We start from the raw sequence: 25405 nt of genomic DNA on the forward strand, positions 1-25405 counted from the left end.
AGGAAGAATTCTGCAGCCATCTTTATTATTTAGTCAGATAGCCAGCAATGTAATTTGTTTTCTTATTTTTACTGAAGTTAAGAGCCAGTGAGGTATGGTCAAAAGTCATGGAGGTGTAGGGTTGGTGAGACTTGGCTTCAACTCAGGCTTCTGACATTTGTTAGCGGTATGATCCCGAGCAAGTAACATATTAGAGCTTCATCCCTGAAATAAGCAAAGATAACTATTGCACCTATCCCACAGGGTTGTTGAGGGGATAACACAAAACAATATGTGTATGTGGCTCTTTGAAAATCTTAAAGCCCATATAATTATCAGCTACTATTTATCTATTCTGTTTAGTTAAGTTTTTTTCTCTTTAATTTTACTGATTATAATTATATGGCCTCCAGTGTAGCAGCTCAGCAGGTCTATGAAGCAATACAATGAACAATTTCCTTTTACCCAGGGAAGATGTGAGTCTGCAAAATGATTCCAGGAGGGAGTGGAGACAGTTTATCTTGGGCTGATGCTTTGTATCAGTCAGAGAAAGGAGCCTGCTCATCTCCATTGTGGAATGAAGAATTTCAAAGAACTGGGGGTGGGGTGGGGTGGGGGGTGCCGTGTAGGAGAGGAGAGAGGACAGGAAACTGGGCCATTACCCAGCTTTTCTTAAATCAGGTATTCCCAGTGTTGCTTGCTTGTTTAGGTGGAGGTATCATGAATTCCCAGAATTAGACACACCCATATTCAAATGTAAGTGTAAAAACATACTCTAAAGCCAAATATAAATGATCTTTGGATTATCTCTTCCTGCCCTTTTAAGAATGCATTCACATTATTGCTGCTTTTCACTAATAGAGATTATGTTATAGGGCAATGGTTCTCGATTTTTTTTTTTTTTTGGTGTTTTTGCAAAAATTATTGAGGATATCAAAAAGCTTTTGTTTATGTAGATTATCAATGTTTGCCGCATTAGAAATTTAAAGTTTTAGTATTATAATGAAAATATTTTAACCTTACAGTTCCCCTCAAAACGTCTTGGGGATCCATCAGGATTCCTGGACAACACTTTGACAACTGCTGATATAATGGGGCAGAATGCTTAATTTGGGGTTAGGAAGCTGGCTTCTTGTCCAAACTTCAGATACTCTTGTGTTATCACAGGCAAATCAATCCTTCTGATTTTTCAGATCTGTGAATTGAAGATGATAACTATGGAAACTGTGTCACAGGTTGGCTATTCGACTTCAATGAGATAATAATGCATATAACATGTTTTAAAGTTATATAGATGTTAGTTATTAGTGTTAGCAATAGTGTGGTAATGAACAGTTAACACTTCAAATCAAAAAAGGGAAATATGATTGATTAGTAAAACAGAATTCAGATTATACAAAAAGTTCTTAGATCTTCATTTTAGTCTAGAGATGTAAAAGGGGAGTTCAAGGATTCAAATGTCAAATGCACAAGGGTATATTTTTGATATGGATTCAGAATGTTTTGTAGTTGGTTAACAATCCTAATAGTAGGCTAATGGGGGTGCCTATTTCATAGAGAAAGTAAGACAATAGAATTTCAGATAGCCCTTACTAATCACCTGCATTGTTGGTGCACAATGGTGGATATTAAGGGTATCAGAATAAAAAATAACTTCTACCTTCAAGGAATTTTCATTCTGTTTGAGGGTGGTAGTGCTGCTGCTTTTGGGGGTGATGGTGGTGAATATGTGTCTAGCATGGTCACACTTTTTTCTTATTTGTAGTATAAGAAAATATTGCCCACAATGACCTACAGGTCTTGTTGGCAAGGCAGCAGAAGTTAACCTCCAAGTTTCCTAAGCAGGTCACCCAGGAATTTGCTCTGGAATAAAATCACAAAAGAAATAAGATTTAGATTGAATACAGGTATCTGGGAAGTTTTTCTGCAGTAAGAAATCCCAGAAGAATGACTCACTCATCTAAGAGACCTCAGGAAGTGGCTATTTCCACTTCTTTAGCAGAGATAAACATTATCTGTGGGAGATATTGGCAGGCCTAAAGCACTGGGGGGTGGAGGGGACATGGGGGAGAGGAGCCCAAGAAGGAAGTAGAAGAAAAAAGACACAGCAGGGCTAGCTGAGTGTCACCAGTTCACGAATACATACATACACACACACACACACACACACACATATACACACATAAATATACAAATATATCATTATATCTTAGGTCTTGAAAAATCACTTAACGAAAAGTCTGCAGTATATATTGCACTACTGTGCTTAAGACTATCTACCACTAATACAGATCATTTAGAAAGGAGTACATATATGAGCCATTGGTCATGAGTCGTTTCAGAATTAAGATCCCTACCTTTTAAGTATTTGTGTAGGAACATACTATTTTGGTAGCAAATCCTGCCCTGTCTGAAGGGCAGGGCCAGACAGGCAGTTAGTCCTTTCCCATCCCTGTTTCTTTAGGATTCTCTCTATTTTTTCCTGTGCATTGTGGAACTATAATCACCTCTCTTAGTCTTCCTTTGATGAAAGAGTTTCTGGCCCTGTAAGTGTCCTTCATCAGGTCCTGCTTTGCAAGGGGAGCTTAACTCTCTGCCTCTCTCTTCCTCCCTTCCCCCTTCTAGTAGTTAACCTCTGCTTTTCCCGGCTAAGAACCCTTATCCCTTCTGCCTTTGTTGACTGTATCTAATGAAAATAATTGATCCTGTCTCCATTGATAACCCGCCTGAGAACAAATAACGCCCTACCCCAGTCATCTGTCTCCGATTGAACACACCCACTTGCTAAACCTTTCCTCCAGAAGCTTATTTAATAAGCCTAGGGATCTAAAGACTAAATAGTTAAATAAACATTTGCCAGTGAATAAATTAACTATAGAGAGTGGCTAACACCCTATTGGATAGGCTCCCAGTTGCTGAAGGGTTTGAGTCTCAGATATTTGGCAAAGGAAGGCTGGGGCCAAGGGGCACAGATTCTTACACCACTTGTTGCTATGGAGTGTTGGGCTAGTCTTTTCTCTTGCACATAATTCCTTTGCCCCCTTTTTCCCATCCCCCCATTTTGTTCAGGAGAATGCAGTTGATATCATAAGAAATACAAGCAAGCTTCAAGAATTACATTAAGTTGCTTGTAAAAAAAAATCAGATTGTTCAAGTTGCTTGTAAAAAAATCAGATTGTTTTCTGGTTTTTATATCACTTGCATTTCCTAACATATCCTTCATCCCCACCCAGAAAATTATCCCTTATAATAAAGAATATAAAAGAAAGAAAACTGTTTAGCAAAACTAACTAGCCCATGAATTAATGAATGCAGAATTTAATAGCCAAATCTCCTTCTAAACCCCCTCCCCCTCAAATCTGAAAAAAGAAAGGGAGTTGTCTTCTTATCTTTTCTCTGGAGTGATAAAGGCAGCTAAGAGCACAATTAGAGCACTAGTCTTGGAACCAGGAAGATCTGAGTTCAAATCCTGTTCAGATTTTCCTTATCAATGGTGTGAGGATCAAGTAATTTATGAAGCACTTTGTATTAGCTATTATAGCGTAATGTAGTCTCTTTCCAACTTTTTTTTATTCACAAATGAAACAACGATAATCTTTTGAGTTAGATAGATCCTTCTTTCTTTTCTTGTTATTTTTATTATAAAGTCAAGGCAGTAGAATCCCTGGGTCAAAAGGTGTGATCAGTTTGGGAGCTCTTGGTCCATATTGCTTTCTCAAAATTTGACACTTGTTTGAAGTCCTCCAAAACAATTTCAGCAAACCTTCCAACATTGAATTTTGTTGTTGTTACTGTTATTTTTCGTCTTTCTAATGAATTTAAAGTGAAACACTGTTTCCGATGTATCTTTCTTGGTTATAAAGTTTGTATTTCTCCTTGAATAAATTGTCTATTCATGTCCTCTGACACTCTGTTCAAAAATATGAATTATTAGTGTTGTGAATATGCATCATTTCTTTAGAGATTTTGGATGCCAGCCCTTTGATTTATTTACTTCAAACACTTTTTCCAATTGCTTTACATTTCTTTAATTTCACAGACTTTTCTTTTGCTAGTTAAAATACTTTTATTTTTGGATAACCAAAACCATTGATTTTTTTTGTCTCTAATTTTAATTGAAAAAATATACCTCCTCTGAATAGTTCAGATAAATCTATTTTCAAGTTTTTTTTTTTTTTGGCATATATGTATATATGAAGTTTGTTTCTTATATTTAAACTTTGTCTTTGTTAGTTTATTGTGGTGTATGGGGTCCAAAATTTTTCCTCCCCATTTATCTAGTTTCCTCAGTAGATTTTGTTCAGTAGTGAGTGATTACATTTATCTATGTTTTTTAAGCATGGATTTATGAAATACTAATCTTTCTTGGGTTCTCTATTCTGTTCCAATAGTTGACATTTTTTTCATACTAGACACTTTTTAATCATCATTGGTTTGTAATATATTTTTGAGATCTAGTAAGATGAGTCTTTTTATTGACTTTTTAAGAATAATTCTGTATAATATTGTCTATTTTCCATATACATTTTGTTATAGTTTTATCTAGTTCTATAAATAGCCTCTTGGTACTTTGGTTGACATTGGGATAAATCTTTAAGTAAGTTTGGGCATTATTGTCATTTTTATTCTATTTGGTTTTGCCCAAGAGCTAGATGTACCATCCATTTATTTGGTTCTTTCTTTATTTCCTTCAAAATCAGTTTCTTCAAGAGTTAATGATTAAATATTTGGTGTATATTAGAATTGCTTTTGTCACTTTTTCTTGATGTTTGTTGACAGCACATTAAATAAAGCAAATCATTTTTATAGTTTTATTTTGCATCCTACCACTTTGCTAAAGTCATTGGTTACTTCTATTAATTAATTTTTTTTTTGGTGGGGAGGAGTAACTGTCTTAGTTTTTAAAGGCATCTAATCATGTCTGCAAATGAGAGATTTTAAAATGTTAGTATTTTTCACACTTTATTCCTATTGTTAATATTCACAACATATACCATATACAGTGCCATATACAGTGGAGGTGAACGTCCCTATTTAAGCACCTATTTTTAATGAGAATGTTTTGAGTATTTTAAAAATTTTGTACAGTATCATCTTATAGTTTTAAATAAACAATTTTGGAAAGAACCTTTTGCTCCTGTAATTTAAAGTCATGAATGAATGCTATATTAGCCTTTTCCCCCCCCTTTTGAATGACTTATTATATTGATTGTGTTTATTTTTGTCTTTTTTAGTTCATGATTAATTTAAAAAATATTCTTCTATATTCCATTTGTGAGTATTTTATTTATACTTTTGTGTTAGTATTCATTATTAGTCTTTAATTTTCTTTTTTTTGTCTTTAAATTCAAATTCTGAATTTGCTTCATGGGAAGAACTTGGCAACCCACTATTTTCCTCTATATTTCAAATCCATCTATAAATGATAGAACTTTTTGTTCTTTAAAAGTTTGGTAGAATTTTGGTAGAATTATCTGTCTGGGCTGGCTTAATCTCTTTTTTCCAGAGTCCCTTTGACATCCTCTCTGATTTTTCTTTCAGAAGTATATCTATTTAGTTTATCTATTCGTTGTTTTGTTAGTTTTTATATTTTTATATTTCTGTAAATAATCATCTTTCTTTTAAATCCCTAAATTTATTCATTTAAAAACAATATATAGTATTGTATGACAATAATCTTAATTTCTTTTGGTTTCATTATTTAACTTTTTTCTCATTTTGAAATTTAATTTGGATTTGCTATAGCTGAGGAAGAACACCATGAATACATGGAACATTGAAGAGCTTAGGAGCCCTTTGGTACCGGAGTTGTTTTGGTTATTAGTGTTCCCTATATGGGTTCCACTACCACTAGCACTCTAAGCATATTAGTATGCTTAGTATGTTCTATGTAACTCATGTACCCTAAATTTATATCCAAACCCAACACTATTTCTCTTATAATATTTTGCCACTGCATTTCAGTGATTCTAGAAGAGAGAGTGAAGCTGATGACTTTGTGCAATTTTGCCTCACTTAAATCCAATTTAGAAAGCCAAAACTTCACTCTATGATGTCATAGATCCTTTAAAAAAAAAGAAGAAGAATGATGAACAAAACAATAAATCAAACCTTCAACTGGCATTCTGGCCCTGAACCTCTCTGCTAAACACCTCCCAATCTCAAGGACTTAATTCTCTCTTGAAACCATATTTAATTTTTTTCTCTGCTGCCAGGATTCTTACTTCTATATTTGGGCCTGGTCCCTTCTGGTATCTCTTACTAGGTTGGTGACTTTGCTGCAAGATGACATAGCCATGAAAAGACTTACATGAACTGAAGCTGAGTGAAATGAGCAGAATCAGGAGATCATTATATACTTCAACAATACTGTATGAGGATGTATTCTGATGGAAGTGGATATCTTTGACAAAGAGAAGATCTAATTCAGTTCCAATTGATCAATGATGGACAGAATCAGTTACACCCAGAGAAGGAACGCTGGGAAATGAGTGTAAACTGTTTGCGTTTTTGTTTTTCTTCCCAGGTTATTTTTACCTTTTGAATCCAATTCTTCCTGTGCAACAAGAGAACTGTTCAGTTCTGCACACATATATTGTATCTAGGATACAATACTATACTATACTATACTATACTATAACATATTTATATATACACTATATATATTTACTATATACTATCACATATTTAACATGTATAAGACTGCCTGCCATCTAGGGGAGGGAGTAGAAGGAGGGAAGGGGAAAAATCAGAACAGGAGTGAGTGCAAAGGATAATGTTCAAAAAAATTACTCATGCATATCTACTGTCAATAAAAAGTTATAATAAAAAATAAAAATAAAGATGAAACACACACAAACACACACACACACACACACACACACACACACACACACATATACACACAAGATGACATAGCCAATGGGAGGAGAAGAAAAGGAGGGAGAAATCTCTTTTTTCCATGTTGCCCTCAGGAAAAGGTTCAAGGGAAGATGCAAAGAGCAACCCCTCTTAAGGCCAGGAATCTTTCTCCACAACTGTTCTTCTAAACTGTGATGAGTCACATTCCACAAAACTTTCCTGTCTTGATATCGTCTCTAGAATTGTCAAGCTACCAGCACTAGAGATAGAATTTAAAGACCATTAGGGGTAAAGCTGATCTTTGGCTAGCCACCAACAAGCTATCTTTCTGATTCTATCATACTTGATTCAAGATTTCTTCATATTTTATAAAGGAATTACAAAGAATTTAAATCCTTTTTTAATTTTATTTTTTCACTCTTCTAATATTTTATTATTGTTTTTATTATAGCTTTTTATTTACAAAACATATTCATGGATAATTTTTCAACATTGATCCTTGCAAAACCTTCTGTTCCAACTTTTCCCCTCCTTCCCCTCACCCCCTCCCCTAGATGGTAGGTAGTCCAATACATGTTAAATATGTTAAAGTATATGTTAAATCCAATATATGTATACATATTTATAGTTATCTTGCTGCGCAAGCAAAATTGGATCTAGAAAGAAAGAAAAAAAACCTGAGAAGGAAAACGAAAAATACAAGTAAAACATAATAAAAAGGGTGAAAATCTATGTTGTGGTCCACACTCATTTCCCATAGTTCTCTCTCTGGGTGTAGCTGACTCTCCTCATTATTAAACAATTTAAACCCTTAAAAAAAATAATTCATTTAAAACCTTTCTATTTGGCTAAAGGAATATAACAATTGATCAGGAATGTCCTGATCAACACATATCTCCAAAGTTATGTTCCTTTTTTATTTTTTCAAATAAACTTTGTTCTTCCAGAAAATCAATGTGATTCTGGCAATTATTATGGTAAGTGATTTCTGCATTTCTTTTTTCAACATGGAAGTTTTTGTGGTTCTCACTGTCCTATTAGAACTTATCAAAGATGTATCTAGATGTATTCATTCTTAGGTTCTTTCCTGGTCAGTTTCTATGGATCCTATTTTTCTGGTTTTTTATTTTATTTTTCATTTGCTTTTGTTTTAAACAAATCTCCTGCCTTTACAGAAATTGTTCTCCTTACTGGAATATGATCTTTTAAAATAAAATAAAAAAACTCTTAATATATATATAGTTCCTAGATCTTTTCAAAACTCAACTATAGAAAGCACTCCCAATTGCCCCAATTTAGTGGTTCTCAACCTTTAATTTTTTTTTCTTCTAATAGCACAGTTTTCTTTGCAATAGCAAATTGTAGCATACTGAATATGTAAGTTGACAACATGATAGGATACTTGTATTACAAATACACAATTTCCTCTTAATAAGGGTAGCAATTTTTTTTGTTGAGTTTTTTTTTTTTTTTTGAGGTCATGGTCTGATATATTTTAAGGTTTGTCTATACATGTTGTAGTAGGAATTTTTGTTCATTTTGAGAATTCTACATTTATTATGCTTTATATACTGAGTAAATAAAAGAATCATAAAGCAGAAGGAACAGCTAATGACCTGAAATCTAGTCATCTAAATCTAGTTCATCTAAACAATAATGTGCTCTTACCATCATTTGTGTTTAATCACCATTGCTAGCTGTAAGATGGAAATGGGAAAGAAAACTCTTCCTCACTCTCTTTAGAAGTCTCAGGAAGAGGCTCCCTGAGTTTAAACTGAACTAAAATTGAACTCACTACTTTGCCATTAAATCCAATTTTCCTTCCAATTTCCCCATTTCTTTTTATCACTCTACTGTTTTCACAATCACTCAGTCAATTCTGACTTTTCCCTTCTTTCTCATTCCTCCCTCCCCATATCCATTGAGTTGCTACCCACTCTTGAATGGACCTCAATCTTATCTATCACAATTTTATCCTTTCTCACATTGAGATGGTCTTACTTGCTTCCATCACTTTTTACTCTGGCCATTTTAATAGGAAGTGGTACAACCGATGATCCTCATGCAGATCTGCTAACTTCATTCCATCTTTCACCTAATTGTTAAATAATCTTCTTAAGGTACAAGTCTGACTCTGTTACCAACCCTCATTATCAAAAACCCTCAGTGGCTCCCTATTGCCTTTGGATAAAATGCAAATTCCTTAACCTGGCCCTTCACAGTCTTTCTTCAATTTACTTTTTGGCCTCAGTTCAAATTATTCCTTACACATTCTTCATTCCTTTCACTGAGAGCTGAATGCAACATAGCATCTTCCATTATGTTGCCTGTGACATATAGATCACACCTGTGATGTCTAGGGATTTCCAGTGAGGAAATTGCCTTTACTAATGGACTGCCTCTTTATGTTAGAATTCTCTTCCTGCAAATCTCAATTTAGATACTTTCTTCATTCTCTTACACCAAACTGTTTATGCTCTACTTGAATTTTCCTAGAGCACTTTGCCTGCGTCTGTTTTGTTCCTTTTTAATACTGTACATTATACTTAAGCTTACCTTGTAATTGTCATAGCTCTTCTGTTAGTTGTCCCAACTTCATAGAATCTAAGCTTCTTGATGGTATGGACTTTGTTTTTGTTTCTGTTTTTTATTTTGTTGCCATTGTTTTTTCCATCTCAGTGTACCCAGTACTTTGCACTTAATGGGTGCTAAGCAAATAATGATATTGAGTTAATGAACTCTTTAAAATTCAGTTTCATAATGTTGTTTTAGGTGTTTTTATTATACTTCTTAATCTCATGCAATGAGCTTGTATAATAAATAGGGTCATTAAGGCAGTTTTATCATCATTGTTAGCAAGATATTTTTATTAAGCATGTAGTTGCCCAGGGGCAATACAAGAAGAATTACATAGACCTGCTTCCTGCTATTCAGGAGGTTATGGCTTAAGATAGACACACTGGTATGGGCACACCCGCATACAGCATATATACAGAAGATTGACATATTAAGCCAAAGGCATGAGTGGGCAAGAAGGGATTTACATCACTACACACTTAGGCACAGCCAAACATACAAGCACATTAGTCTGAAGAACCAGGAAGCTATATATATATATTTTCAAGTAAGTAATTGGGAATCAACAATAAAATGGGAAAAATGAGGCCACAGGATCTGTAAGATATTCTAGATGTGTTCTGCCTAAGGTTGTTTGATATAAGATCTTCATTAGGGGTAGTTAGTATGTACAGCAAGCTAACATGCTGTGTCCCTTATATTAGGAGAAATGATGCCTTTGAAAATTAGGGATAAAATGATATAAACATTTAAATAAATGTCATAATGTGATGTCTTTCTTCCTTTTCAGGCTTTGAATATTTTATTTTTCTTAACTCACCAAAATCAGGAAGATTCATCTTCCTGAATTAAAATCTGGCCTAAGACATTAATTATGTGACCCTGGGCAAGGGTTTCCTCATGTATAAAATGAGCTGGAAAAAGAAATGGCAAAATCACACTAGTATCTTTTCCAAGAAAATCCCAAATGGAGAACGAAGAATGGGACTACTGAAATGATTGAACAACAACATCAACTTCTCCATTAGAATGTAAGCTTCTTGAGAGCAGGAAATGAGTCCTAATTTTTTTACTCCATTTTAAAAAAAATTTTTGTAGCACCTGGCGTCACATGTTTAAAAATGTTTATTGAATGATAGAGCTAAAATGTATTGATAGAAGCATCATTTAACTCTATAATTAGAAGAGATATTAGCTGGCAACCATCTAGTCAAAAAACTTACTTGCTTAATAATTTAAACAGTTTAGTTTGATTTATCCAAAGTCACACAAAGCAGTAAGCATCAGAGGTAAAATTGGAATGCAGATCCTTTGGCTTGGATCTGCTGATATATAGCATTCTGCTTCCAGTTTTGATTTTTGAAATCAGGACAGTCTCAATGAGTTATATACAGAGTCCTTCTCCCATATGTTTATTTATAGGATGTATATTTACAGATAATATAATAAGATAGTTTTAACCCTTCTTCTAGGAAAAAGAGTCCTTCCAGATGTTTGGCATAAGTTGATATGATTGGATCTCTGTGATTGCTTTTCAAAATCGGGGAGTGGAGAGGATGAGATACAAAGTATCTCGAGTTAGATTTCAAGTTAGAAGGAACTTTTGGGGCTATCTGGTCCAGTGATATAAAAATCAAATTGGAACACATCCTTTCTTGGCTGCATATTGATTTAGAAAACCACAGAGTAACATTATTTATGTTGTATTTTATTTTTATTTATTTTGTCAAACATTTCCCATTTACATTTTAATCTGGTCCAGATCTCACTTGGGAGTTTTGCAGGTATTCAGCCTCTAATATAGTTCAACTTTCTAGTTTAGTTATTGAGGAAATGGAAGCCCAGAAATTATATGGCTTACTTAAAATCATAAACAGATTGGAATTTGATCTAGGTCCTCTGATTCTAAATGTAGCACTTTTTTTCCCCCACCACAGTATGTTAAATAAGGGGCAGTTAGGTGGTACAGTGGATTGGGTGCTGAGCTTGGAGTCAGGAAGACCTAAGTTCAAATCTACCCTCACATACTTCCTACCTGTGTGTTGGGCAAGTCATTTAATCCTGTTTGCCTCAGTTCCTTTTCTTTAACATGAATTGGAGAAGAATATGGCAAACCACTTCAATATCTTTGCCAAGAAAACTCCAAATGGGGTCATCAAAGAGTTGGAATTGGCTGAACAACTACATTTATACCTTGTAAATTAGCAAATTATAAACCAGGGCTTGATTTATTGTTTTGGTGACTGTCTAGATTTAAAAATTGATGGGAAAAAATGTGTCCTGTATATTTTGTGAAGAGTTGATTGTAAACACTCCCTATCACACCACAGGAGTTGGTCTCAGTGGCCCCTTCTATCTCTCAGCCATATGGTCCCAGAAATCTCAGTTCAATGTTGTTAAACTGCCATATTAGAGATAGCAAGTAATTTTTCTTGGGTTGACAAATGACACCTTTAATGTGATCCTGTCAATCAGTTTCACAGATAACATATCACTTATAAACTGTACCTGCTTTTGACAAGAGGAAGAGACATGGTGGCTTATAAGATGGAGTTGGGAAGACCTGACTAACACATAAAAATAATCATAGCTAGTATCTATGTAGTGTTTTAAGATTTGCAAAGTATGTTAAATTTATGAAATTATTTGATCCCCATTTTACAGTTGAGGAAACTGAGGCTGAGAGGTTAATTGACTTGTCTAGGGTCACAATTGGAATTGAATACTCTCCAAATCCTGTGCTCTATTTGTTTTGCCACTTATCTCTTAGATTGGGTATGTTAAAAGGTGTTTCATAATGCAAAACAGTACTTTTCTACCTGAATTGATGATTTGATTCATTGAAGTACAATTTATATGGTATAGTGGAAAGACTGTTGGATTGGGAGTCAGAAAACTTTGAATTCCATACTTAATCTTTGTGATTTGGGATGCCATTTTAGACCTCTGAAATATGAGGGGATTAAATGAGATTAACAATGCTCAAATTCTTATTTCTAAAGAGGAACAAGAGGACTCCTTTGAGGGGGTCCATGAGGTCATAATAATTTTCATCAGAATAGTAAGACATATTTGCCATTTAAAAAAAAAAAACTCTCATTCATTCATTCATTGATATGATTTCAGATTTTACATTATAATTAACCTTTAAGAAATTACCATTTGTCAAGTTTGGGCAAAATATCAATCTACAATTATCAGAAAAAACTATGAAAACACTATTCCCTTTTTCAACTACATATCTGTATGAGGCTGGATTTTATTTATTTATTTCAACCAAAACAACATATTGCAATGGATTGAGTGCACAAGTAGATATGAAAATCTAGTTCTCTTCTTTAAAGCCATTCATTAATGGGATTTTTAAAAATGTAAAACAATGCCACTCTTCTCAATAGAATTATTTTTGTTTTATAAATGTATAGTTGTTTCTTATAAAATAAATTATTTATGTTAACATGTTATAAGTTATTATTATTTTAAAATAAAGTAATGAATATTTTTAAATTATCACTTTTACTTTCCAAGATAGTAAATATTATTAACTATAACTTACCCAAATGAAAGCACTTTGGGATCCTCCATAATTTTTAAGAATGTAAAGGGGTCCTGAGACTAAAAATTTGAAAATTGATGAAATAGATCATCTCTAAAGTCCTTATGCTAATTCTAAGCTGCTAGGTCCTATATGTATGAAAGATAGGTTACAAATTGGGAGAGAGAAGATTTTAGAAAACAAAAAAAAAATATTCTTTTGTCCTAATAATCTGGGATTGAGCATCCATCATTTTTTGCAAATGGCAGGACTGCATTTTAAATTTATATAGTAGAAGAAATCTAGTTCTTTAACAACATTCAACCAATTTCACAGAACCTCTAGGAGAATGGGAGCTATGGCAGAATCTAATGTGGTACATTTTGTATAGTCTTTGTACTTATAGAAACACAATAAATAATAAATAAAAGCCTTGTTTATTTGTTTATTTGTATTTTATTCATATTTATTATTTATTTATATATTTATTAATACAAATATGTTTAGTTATATTTATTAATAATAAATATTATTATTTAAAATAAATAATTATATGATAATGATTTTTGTAATACAAATTATAATAATTAGATATAAAATAATAAAACTATAATTGTTGTTTAATTATGTCTGACTCTGTGAGCCCATTTGGGATTTTCTTGGCAAAGATCCTAGACTGGTTTGCCATTTTCTCCTCCAGTTCATTTTACAAGATAAGGAAATTGAGGCAAACTAAGTGACTTATTAAGCACCACCTAGCTACTAAGTTCTTTTTAATGTGACTTCTTTCTGTCTTTTCAGGGTTCTAATATTTTATTTCCCTCAGCTCACTGAAGTCAAGAAGATTCATTTTCTTGAGTTAAAATCTAGCCTAAGACACTCAAGTTGTCCTGACTCCAGACCCAATGCTCAGCTACTCCAAAATTATAATTGACTTTATATAATACTTTAAGGTTTAGTAAAATTATATTATACATATTTTATTATATATTTATTTTATTGTTTTGGTTGTATTATATGTTGGTGTTTACAAACATTATATTCCATACATTATCTTATTTAATTATACCACATTGAATTTGGAGTTGATGAACTTGGGTTAAAATTCTGGCTCTGCCACTTAATGGATTTGTGTGATCTTGGTCACAATCTCTCTCTGTATCTTAGACTCCTTATCTGTAAATTTAAGAGATTAAACTAGATGACCTCTGGCTTCCCTCTAACTCTAGGGATCCTGTGATCTTCAAATCCGCCCTATGAAATAGGTGTGATTATTTCTATTGGAGAGCTAATATCTAGATGGGGCTCCCTGGACATCTGGAGTCACCATTAAAATTTGCTGCTATGGAAATGAGAAGACTCTATTATCTAACTTATTCACCACATGTATATAGCCAGACCTGAGTTTTTGCTATAGTTACCAGTTATCAGTTCAGATCACGCTTGAATGCATTCCCCCATGTCATCTACCTTCTTACTGTCTTCCATTAGGGTTCTCTGGGACTAAGGGTAGAGAACAAAGGTAAGTAGTTCTTTGCAATAAAACAGGAAGCCAGAAAAAACAAGTTCATAAGATTGATGGCTTTGGGGCTTGTGTAGCTTAGACACAGACTCTCCCTTGAAATTATTGACATTCCTGATTGAGACTTACAAGTTGTAGACACTCCCAAGAGTGCTCTTAGCTCATGGCTGGTTTGTTCACTACTTTCCTAGATCTCTGCTGTCCTAATAGTTTTCATACAAAGGAAAATCATAGAATATTAGAGCTGGAATGGATTTTGCAAATTATAATATAGTTTCCCATCCCCACTCTGCAGTGCAAAGAGCATTGAGTTTGGAAGACCCAACTTCAAATTTGGCTTTACTTACTTATTAGTGGTGTGATCATGGACATGTTATTTTTCCTTTTTTTTGGCTGAGGAAATTGGGTTAAGTGACTTGCTTAAGATAACATAGCTAGTAAGTGTTAAATGTCTGAGACTGTATTTAAATTCAGGTCCTCTTGATTTCAGGGTGATGCTCAATCCACTAAACCATTATTTAGCTTGCCCCCCCCCATCCCTGGAAATATTATTTAACCTCTTCCTACCTCAGTTTTCTCATCAGTAAAATGGGAGTAATAATAGCATCTATCTCTCAGGATTTTTTTTTTTTTTGAGGATAAAATGAAATAATATTTGTAAAGCATTTTGCTAACTTGAAGTCTTAGCTATTATATTTACAGAGGAGGAAATTGAGGCTGTGGGAAAGGAAGGGACTTGCCTAAAGTCACATAGGTAAGTATATATGGCTAAACCAGAATTTCAATTCAGATCTCTTAACTTCTAGGAATTCTCATTCCTTTGTATTATGCAGAATGGCTCTGCTACAATATGAGTTAGATTTGCTTTTCTTTCAGTCTATTTTCTTAATCTTAGTGTCTGATTCATATAGACTTTTAGCTAATAACTACAGCCTCTTGAACCTTATTATGCTATAACAAGAAACCACAGGATTGCCCTACATTGTACTTTTTCTAGGGTGGGATTTGGGTTGGGATGAGGCTTTTTTTTTTTTTTTTTTGGAGGGGAAGGTCTTTTGTCTTTTAACATGGCAAATTGGGATGTTGCAACCACAGTTTCCTGACTGATCCCTCAAGCTGTGTAATAATATTTATATACAAATGCTGACTCTGTCTTTCCACCCAGGAAAACATCAGATGCTATTGAAAATCTTTTTTTGTGTGTGACAGAAAGCAGAGGGCTGGGGCTCACACATGCCTGTCTCCTTAAGCTTTTCTGGAGAGTGTTCTTGGACTGGAAAGTGATTTTGATTTGTGTTTTTCTGTGACATCCCAATGATGCATGCAGGAAAATGAAGAAATATTTCAGAGCTCAGAGAGCCCAATTCTGTCCTGTGGAGGCTCAGAATCATTGGTCATTATGGACTGGGAAAAATACATTTTTGAGGGAGTTAGATTCAATCTCCTCTCAAGGCATCCACATTTCAGATATAGAGACACAAAAGACTCAGCTGTATTTCTAAACAATCCCTTAGAATGCCTGTGGTAAATGGGACCTCAGTGACACTCTTGATTAACCCTGAAAGAAAAAGATTGGAGCCAAGACAAATAAAGCGCCATTGAGATAAATTACTCAAGGGCAGACTGAATAATTGTTCTTCTAGTTGGCTGAAAGTAATACATAGGATAATTACTTTCATAACCAGTTACCCTCCTGAAATCCCACCTCCTCCAGGAAGCTTCCTCCATCTAATTGGGAGAGTGATGGTGATTTCCTTGACATATGACCCTGAGGCCTCCCCCTTCACTCACCACCCCACTTAATGCGTTTACTTAAGGCATTCATGTATTTAATTTATGCATTTGTTTAACTGTCTTCTCCTGGAGTAGACAGAAAGCTAGATTTGGAGTCAGAAGACTTGGGTTCCAGTCCCAGTTCCATCACTTACTAGCTGTGTGGTCTTAAACTGGTCTTCTCAATCCCCCTGTACCTCTTTTTTTTCATGTGTAAGACAGAGCTAATAACAAATGACCAGCTTCTCAGGATTGTGGAAAAACAGCCTATCAACAATCCTTCATTTCTTGGGCATGGGATTCCCTCCACCAGCACCAATCCTAGCCTGTCTGACTCAGTGGATAAGTCTGAGGTATCTGATAAATGATCATCCAGGGTCACACAGGAAATCAATCTTAGAGGTGGGCCATGAAGCCATATTCTGCTGATTCCAGGCCCAGCATGCTAGTCTTGCAAACTTTTAGTCATACAAAAGTTATATATACATAATATGTGTGTGTGTGTACATATATTTTTATATGATGATATAGAGAACTATAGATGATATTTGGCTCTATGATTTTATCATTGTAAAGCAAATTATAGTCTTAGGGAGTTATCAGGGCACTGAGAAATTAAGTAACTTGCCTAGGATCACACAGCCAATTTATGTCACAGGCAGGACACATTTCATTTTTGCTGACTACCAGGCTCATCCTCTGATCACTACTCTAAGATTTCTCCTTCTCCCTTCCTTCTCTTCTTCCTTTTCCTCCTGATTTTCTTCCTTCCTTCTCCTTCCTCCTCCTCCTTCTTCCACCTCTTTTCCCTTTTTCTCTTTTTCCTCTTTCCCTCCTCTTCCTCTTTCTTATCTTTCTCCTCTTCATCATATTTAGTTCCAATACAGTCTGACTGTTGAAATTAAACCATCTAATTGGGAAAGTGTGAAGTAACTTGCAATTCATTTTGTATTATGTCTACTGTTGTCATACAAAAACCAGGTACTTAATGAAAACTTCAAAAACAATATCAGCAACTGGATTGAGTCCCATCTCTGTGACCTGGGGCAAATCCCTTTACCTTTCAGAATTTTAGTTCCTTCATTTCTAAAAAGGTGATGTTGATACTAGCATTACTTAGCCCCAGAACTGGGAAGAAAATGTTTGTCTATATAAATGTGAGCAATTATGATAATATGCCTTGCCTTTATCTCTCATTTTTAAAGTTTCATATTTAAAAATTTGTGATTTTAAGGTCTTAATACAGGTTAATTATTATCTGAGTAGATTTCATTTCTTACTCTGAATGGTTCATTTTCTTCCTTCCTTCCTTCCTTCCTTCCTTCCTTCCTTCCTTCCTTCCTTCCTTCCTTCCTTCCTTCCTTCCTTCCTTCCTTCCTTCCTTCTTTCCTTCCTTCCTTTCTTCCTTATTTTCTTCCTTCTTTCCTTCTTTTTTTCCTTCTCAATGTGCAAAAGCCTGGGAAGAGGGACTGAAACCTGAGTGCTTTCCTCCACCCAATTTCTCTTCCTTTGCCAGAGAGATGTAGGCAGCTAAAGCACTCTTTAATTTGTTTTCTCAAGAGCCTACTCCCTCCCCCAACTAGAAAAGAAGACATCCATTTTCTAATGGGCTCCCAGCTGTCTCCAGCAGCCGGAAAGGCATCCCCAGAGCAGTGGGTGTGAATTGGGTAGTTAATTCCAGGCCTTCCTGCCCTGAAGTGTCCCTGGGATTGGGGGCTTCGCTGCATTCCCTTCACACCTGGCCTACTTGGGGAAAGGCAACCCAGCAGAGCCTTTGAGAAACAGCCAGGTTGGTGGGAGGTGAGGAAGCAGACAAATGCCCGAGTATTGTTCTCCTTTTCTCCCCTTAAATTTGATTGCTTTGCACCCCCGCCCCTCCACACTTCTCTCTCCACCCCCCAAAAGCTCCCTCCATAGACAGTTTGGTCCTAGTATTCCACCTTCTTTCATTATCCAATGCTGTAATATTTTCTACTAGAAGGAGATAGTTCTGCTTTAGTTAAATTTCTAGTGCTAGCTGTAATTTATCCAGATCTCTAAGAGGGTGGAAAAAAGATACCTATACATCTATGTGTAACTAATAAATTTCAAATATTATTTTTGTGTGTAACATATTGTATAATGCAGCAAGCCTTAGATAGAGGAAAACTGGAGCAAATTGTAGCTGCTAGTCACGGTCCCTAATTGCCCCTTCTGCATCCTTAGCCCCCTGAGGCTGCCACCCCCTGCTCTCGTGCTCATCTCCCACCCCAGCTTTCAGGAAAGGCTTTGATAAACTCATTCACTGGGATGTGTAAATGACAGTGGGGTCTTCCTGTGTTACCCCTCCCAGGGGTGTTTGCATTTTAAAACCATTAGCCAAAGGGAATCTCTGATTCTGGAATTGGAGACTTCTTATATTTGGGTGGAAGGAAGTGTGTGGGAGAGAGGAGAGCTTGCAATTCTGGAATGGCCCCACATGGGCAAAGCAGTCCCCAGCCTACTTTTGCAGCTGGTCCTGCTTTTGTAGCATGTAAACTCCATTAAAGCCAGGTTTATGTCCCATTTCCAATACATTGTGGGCACTCAGGAAATGGAAGATCCTTGCAATGATGCAAATTTTAAAAGTAACATTTTTATTGTAGTATTTTTGTCAATTTTTATTGTTAGTATCATCTTGAATTCAGTTGGAAGTACAAGGATAAATTTTAGGAGTTTCATGGAAGGAGCATAGGTTTAATGCTTGAAGGTACTCCAGCATCCGCTTGTTCAATACTTCCCTTTTATAAGACATTACATAAGACCCTGGGTGTTTTCTCTAGCTGACCCCCAGACTTGGAATTTGCTTCCTCATCTCCCAACTAAAATCCCGATTTCTCCCAGCAGCCTTTCTTAGTTTCTCTTAGTTATAGCACCTTCACTTTTAGTTTATCACCCATTTACATCCTATATATGTTGATTGTGAACATGCAAAGTTTGTCCATAGTTGCCTGCATGTTCTCTCTCATTATAATGTTAGCTCCTTGAGAGAGAACCATTTTGTACCTTTCTTTGCACCCCTAGTTTTTAGCACAGTGTCTGGCACATAGTAGGAAGTTAATAAACACTAATTTCCTGACAAGAAAATGAGAATGAGAGCAGTGAGATGGCTTACCCAAGCTCATGTAGGCAATGAGAAGCCGAGGGGTGATTGAAAGCTGGGTGCTTTGACTCTCAGGTCATGTTTTTCAGCTTGCTCCACTCCTATCCCAAATTGTTTATTCTTTCTGTAGCCTTCACTGCCATTTTTCTCCTAGTCTATGGAAAAAAAGGAGAAAGAACTTGGCTGAATTTTTAAGTTGTTGCGTATTATGCATACTTAAAAAAATTCTTAATTTTATCTTTGAGTGTATTAGGATTGAAATCTTCTGCAGGTGGCCAAAAACAACAATAACAACAGACAACAATAATAACTGAAACTTGTGAGGAACTTTTCAAGTATGTGAAATGCTTTACCTATTTTAAGGCAGTTAACTCTCCACCGACCAAGATGGAGCAGTAGAAAGAGTGCTAGTCCTGGAGTCAGGAAGACTTTGACTTCAAATCTGGTTAAAGACACTAGCAGTATAATCCTGGACTAGTTACTTAACTGCCTCAGTGCCTTTATTTGTAAAATGGGGACAATAATAGCAATCAACTCCTGGGGTTGTTATGAGGATCACAGGGTCAGATGAAATTTATAAAGTGCTTAGCCCAGGCCAGGCACATCCTAAGCACTATGTAAATATTAGTTATTATTACCCTGTGTTATTACCTTTAAAATCCTTTACAACCACCTATTCAATATGTAAAGGACTGCTTGACATCTGAGAGAGGGGATGGAGGGAGGGAGGGGAAAAATCGGAACAGAAGTGAGTGAAAGGGATAATGTTGTAAAAAATTACCCTGGCATGGGTTTTATCAATAAAAAGTTATTTTTAAAAATCCTTTACAACCTGCTTCAGCTTACCTTGCCAAGCTTATTACCCATAATACCCCTTATGATCCTTAATATCTAGTGAAACTTGTCTGTTTTTGCTTATATATGACACTGCATTTCCTGTCTCCAAATCTTTTTACTTAAATAGAATGGACTCACTCTTCCCTCTACCTATTTAAAACCAGTCAGTCAGTCAGGAAGCATTTATTAAGTGCTAAGTACCAGCTTTTGGGCTAAGCAATGGGGATCCAAAGAAAAGAAAAAAATTTTAACCCTACACTCCAAGAATCCTTATTCTAATGAGTATAGTGAGGTTTCCCTAAAGACTGGAGAAACACCTAAATGGGACTTTTCCTGATCCATCCCATCAGTTGCTAGTTTCTCCCTTCCCCCTTCTTCTGATCAACTTTTATTTATTTGTCATAATTTTAAGCTCAAAAGGGAGAGGAGGGACATTAGATCTCATCTGATCTACCCCATTATTTTTATGTTTAGAAAATTGACAGCTAAAAAGGTTAATTGACTTGCCCAGGATCACATGTTTTTCTCCTTATCATAGAAGATGAGACTCTTGAAAGGAGGGACTAATTCACTTCAGTCTTGGTATCCTCAGTGCCTAGTACAGTGTCAAAGGCAGCTAGGTAGTGCAGTATATACAGCACTAAGCCTGAGGTCAGGAATATTCATCTTCCTGGGTTCAAATCTGATCTCAGACACTTCCTAGCTGTGTGATCCCGGGCAAGTTCCTTAACTTTCTTTGCCTCCGTTTTCTCAGTAAAATGAGCTGAAGAAGGAAATGGCAAATTACTTCAATATCTTTGCCAAAATAATGGAGTCGTGAAGTCAGATTTGACCAACAACAAAGCACAGTGTTTTTGATTGCTTTATCAGTAGAGAATGAAGTTGACAAGGAAGGCCTGAAATTACATCTCTTGCTCAGGCAAGACTGGATGTCCCTGGCCATTGCTGCTATTATTGATGATGAAGATTTCCATCAAGTTCCAATATTATGCTCCAACCCTAGATGCACTTAGGATTAGAGAACGCTTTGAAAAACTTTCCCATTCTAACAGAAGCAGAAGCTTTCAAATAAAGACCTAGAGAAGAAACTCCTATGTTTATATTTTCCTCCAAATTCTTTATTTTTATACTTACTCCGTCCCTGCAAATTTGTCCCAGCCCAGCCTCAAGACTTTCCTTATAGTTTTGTGTACTGATACTGAGAGGAGAATTCTTTGTTCCTAGGGGAAGTATTTGTGGAAAGATAATCCCTAGATCATCCTCTCAGGTTATTGGTTTTTTTCTCTCCAACTTAAAAAAAATGCCCTGAAGCCAATAAACTAGGATTGGAAGTGACCAATTGGTCACTGAGCCCTACCCCCCAGAAACTTGACCAGTATAACTTTCTATGCTAGAACTGAGGAAGAAGATGGGGCCACTCAGAAAACAGATATCAAATTTCTGAGGCTGACAAAAACTGGTAGGAGATTTTGTTGGCAGACAGGTGGGAAACTGGGCTATATAGAATTATTTCATTTCCCTTTAATTATAGTTTCACAAAAACCACTAGAAACAAATGAATGTGGGAGGCCAGGTGAACAGATTGAAGAACTGAATGAAATCTTGCTGATTGGGTGAAGGGAGGGAATTAGGAGGCTGTAGAGGTCTTATTCTTGTTCCATTATTGGATGAGACCAGAATTTAGAAAAGGTTTATCATTTTCCATTTTTTCTAAGGTTCTGATGAAGTGGAGCTGTATTAGGGAAAAGTATAACTCAGTATTTATTTATTTTTTATTTTTTAAATAACTTTTTATTGACAGTCCTATATATATAAAACTCAGTATTTTTTAAAATTTCATTTTATGTTTCAATTAAAAAGCATTTATTTTCTTTTATTCCTCCCCCTATCTTCCATTAAAAAAATAACAAATATGACTAATTAAAACAGATTCACATGTTGGCTAAGTCCAATCTATATCTTGGAGCCATCATCTCTCAGACTGTTGTCTCATTTAAAAAAAATATTCATTCATATGAACTATTTGCATTTTTGATTTTCTTCCTGAGTTATTTTTACCTTCTGAATCCAATTCTCCCTATGCAACAAGAGAACTGTTCAGTTCTGCAAACATATATTGTATCTAGGATATACTGCAACATATCTAACATATATAGGACTGCTTGCCATCTAGGGAAGGGGAAAAATCGAAACAGAAGCGAGTGCAAGGGATAATGTTGTAAAAAATTACGCTGGCATGGATTCTGTCAATATAAAGTTTTTATTAAATAAAATAAAATTAAAAAAATATATATTCATTCTCTTATTTAGTAACAATGTATTAAGTACTTAATAGGTGCTAGGTAGTGTGATGAAACTAGAGTTAAAAAATTAAAAAAAAATCAGGGCTATTTACAAGGAATTTATAACTTATGAGGCTGGGGGATATAGAAAAGTAAATATAAAGTAATATGAAGAGGAAACTAACAACTTGAAGAAAATGAGGGTTGGGCAGTTAGGTGGAGGTGCAATGGATAGAACATTGGCCTTAGAACTGGAAAATTCTTCTGGGGTTTAAACTTGTCCTCTGCTACGTATTAGCTATGTCACTCTCCAAGCAAGTCACTTAACCCTCTTTGCCTCAGTTTCCTCATTTGTAAAATGAGCTGGACAAGGAAATGACAAATCATTCCAGTATCTTTGCTAAGAAAACCCTAATCAAAAAGACATGATTGAAGTAACTTCAGAGATAATATAACAACTTTCTACTCAGAAAAGGAAGGCTATGATTGGAGATTTGCATGGTGAAATGGAAAGGGTGTTGAATGGAAAGAGTGGGAAGATGTAGATTTCAATACTTTTTAGATGAATGGCCTTGGGCTTCATCATTTCTTCCATTTTTCACATCCTCATTTATTCAGTGAGAGGGCTGGAGGTGACCTCTGATTCCTTGTATTTCAGTAGTTTACTCATCTTTTCCAACGATGTACCTATTCTTTGTAGTCCTCCAGGATCTGTAGGTCAGACAGAGCAAACACTTTTTATTAAGGCCTCAGGGAGGAGGAAAAGTGATCAAGTTTAGATTGCGGAGGAATGAGGGAGCAACTACCAGCCTTCCTCTTCCAGCCCATTCAAAGCAGTTTTAAACGGATTAGCATTTCAACAAATACTTCTAGGTTTACTCTCCGCTGAGGGAATCAAAGCGCCAAGGAAGAGACTCGGCTGTTTGCTTTTTCTTTATGTAGAAACTCTGGTGGTTGCTATGGCCATCTTTGTCCATCTTCTCTCCCATCTTTTCTTTCTAGATTAGAATTTTTTTTTTCACATGACTCTGCTAAGTGTTGTAGAACTTTAGAATTGGAGAAAGCATTAGAGATCTGGGAGACTAATGTGAAGCCCTCATTCAACAGAAGGGAGATGGTTTCAGGGTCTCACAGGTGTCACTGTGGAGCCCAAACTGGAATTTAGTTTTCTAGCTATGCAGCCTAAGGCTCTTCCTGCTACTATGCTCCCTTCCTATTGCTGGGACAGGAGAAAGGGGAAGGCGGCTGCTTCTCAGAGGCTCAGACAATTAAGCACAAGAAACTTCTTGCAAGTCTCATTTCTGTTCTTGTCCCTTAGCTCAGCTGCTTTGATCACTAATGCATTTGTGAAAGGGAAGAAGACTTTATCATTTGAAATAAAAGAGGCACCTTGGTGGAAAATGGAAATAAGAATGTGGTTCTGGAAAAAAAGACTTGGGTTTCAATCCAAGCTCTGATGTTTACCTGTGTGACTAGGCAAGTCCCTTCCCCTCTTTGGGTCTCAATTTTCTTATCTATAAAATGAGAGGTAGGTGGTATTCTTTCTCAATGGCCTTCTATGATCATGTTTGATCATTGGATTGATTAGAGCTGTTAAGTCTTGCAAAGTTGTTTTGTTTTTATAATGTTGCTATTGTATAAATAGTTCTCCTGATTCTGCTCACTTTACTTTTCATCAGTTTATACAAAACTTCTCAGGTTTCTCTGAAACCATCTCTTCTTGTTATTTCTTTTGGCAATGACAAAGATGATGAACAGCAACAATTAAGCATGGATATATTTGTGTAATACACACAAGCATATGGGCACACATCTGCACACACAACATAATACACATGTATACCCATGCACACACATATATACATACTTGCACATATATACATAGCTATAATCATGCTCATACATGCATACCTACATTCATGCACATCTATGTAAGGAATACTATGCTTTTTGTCTTCTCTTTCTCTGAAGATGGATAATAGCCTTCATAAGTCCAAGTCTTTCCACATTTTCCTAAATCCATCAACTCATCATTTCTTGCAGCATGGCAATATTCTAACCTTATACTATTAAGTTATTTTAAATAGTCTAAGGCAGGGCAAGTAGGTGGTGTAGTAGATAGAGCACCATCTCTGAAGTCAGGAGGACTTGAGTTCAATTGTGAACTCAAATACTTAACATTTCCTGGCTGTGTGACTCTGGGCAAGTCACTTATCCCCAACTGTCTCAGCCCCCCCAAAAATAGTCTAAAGCAATATTGATATATAATAGAGTTTCCCTATTTTTCTCTTTTGATTAAATTAATTTTAGCTTTAATTTTGAGATCAATGATTAATCTGCCTGCTTTTTTAAAATAAATTATATTTCTGATCATTATTATTATTATTATTATGTTTATTTCCTATCCCTGCTGACTCCGCTATTTTACTTCTACCTGCTACCTTGTCTTACTATTACTTAATCTACCCCTCCTCTAAGGATTCCTCCTTTATCCTCTCCCCTCATTCTTTCCCTCCCTCTTTATCCTATTCCCATAAATCTACACACTTTACCCATTCCTTTTAATCTACACTCTTTCTATTCCCTTCTTGTTTTATTTCTTTTATCAATTTGGAAGAATTTTATACTCTTCTAGCTGTATATATATTGTTATCTCTTTAACCCATTCCTGATGTAGATAGGAGTCCAGAAATACCAGCTTTCCTCCCCATCTAATTCTTCTGCATCAGGTCTTGCTGTCATACCTCATTTGTATAAAATAATTCCTCTTTCTTTTTGTACAGTTTTACTTTTTAGAATTATATCATAAAAGTTCTACCCCAAATTTTCTTTTGAATTATCTAATTATTAATGAGAATCTTAGACATATGACATATTTCCACATATAAAGCACAATTTGTCCAACTAATCGTTAATAT

Source organism: Antechinus flavipes, chromosome 2 (assembly GCF_016432865.1).
Source record: "Antechinus flavipes isolate AdamAnt ecotype Samford, QLD, Australia chromosome 2, AdamAnt_v2, whole genome shotgun sequence".
Taxonomy (NCBI): Eukaryota; Metazoa; Chordata; class Mammalia; order Dasyuromorphia; family Dasyuridae; genus Antechinus; species Antechinus flavipes.